General features: G+C 55.2%; 1 protein-coding gene across 1 annotated transcript in view; it reads left to right on the top strand.

Moving 5' to 3' along the window:
* The first annotated feature begins 6 nt into the window (after positions 1–6).
* SLC38A5 (solute carrier family 38 member 5) overlaps positions 7–844 on the top strand; it is a 9,611-nt gene continuing 8,773 nt past the window's right edge. Inside the window, exon 1 of the mRNA XM_077752972.1 lies at positions 7–48. The gene's annotated coding sequence lies outside the window, so the exon portion shown is untranslated. The remainder of the gene's footprint in view (positions 49–844) is intronic.

Below are 844 nucleotides of genomic sequence, written 5' to 3'. Positions count from 1 at the left end.
GATCCCTAGTGAGTTACTGTGGCTTCAGGAGCTGAGAGGAGCAGGGAGGTGAGGAGGGGGTGCTGGCCGGGTTGGGGCTCCGGAGACCCCGAGGCATGAGTGGGGATCCTGGGAGAGGTTCTCTGGGGGAACCTCCGGTGGGGGGGTCCCCTGGAGACATTTTTAGTCCTAGCGGAGAATTGAATGGTACCTGGCTCCCAGGAAGTGAATTCAGAAGTATCTCCAGAGAGTGATCACGACTGAGGATGGGGCTCCTTGTGAGCCCTCTCCTTCCCAGGAAGGGGATTCGGGGCTTGGGGAGGGGGTTTCTCAGAGGCCCTTTTAGCAGTGATGGGGAACTTGAATGGGAGTTTCTGAGATACCGCACTCCCAGGAAGTGAGCTCTTGGCGTGCGCGAAGTGTGTGTGTGGGGGGTATCTTCAGAGACACTCCATCCAGAAGACAGGGACCCCAGGCTTGTGGAGCACCTCCACCCTAGGAAACGCATCAGGCCCTGGGAGGGGGCTTTTGATGAAGGTCTCTGAGATAGCTCATCGTCAGGAGGAGGAAATTAGGGCTCAGAGCAGGTTCCTGAGACACCCCAAGACCAGGAAGGATCTTAAGTCTGGAAGTGTCTCTAAAGTTACTTCTGCCAGAAGAACGGGTGTTTAGGACTTCAGACTCTGGGGTCTGAGAAAAATACTAATCTAATCCCTAAAAGGGGGACTAAGTGGGAGTCCCTGGGTCACTTCTATCCCTGGAAAGAGACTCCGACTGGAGATTTGTCTTTGGCCTCTAGTGAGGATATTCAGAGTTGTGGCGGAGAGCAGTTTGCAGCATGGGGTGGGGGGGTTAAGGTCACCAA

Source organism: Crocuta crocuta, unplaced genomic scaffold (assembly GCF_008692635.1).
Source record: "Crocuta crocuta isolate KB4526 unplaced genomic scaffold, BGI_CrCroc_1.0 scaffold943, whole genome shotgun sequence".
Taxonomy (NCBI): Eukaryota; Metazoa; Chordata; class Mammalia; order Carnivora; family Hyaenidae; genus Crocuta; species Crocuta crocuta.
This window is presented reverse-complemented; position numbering and strand designations above follow the sequence as displayed.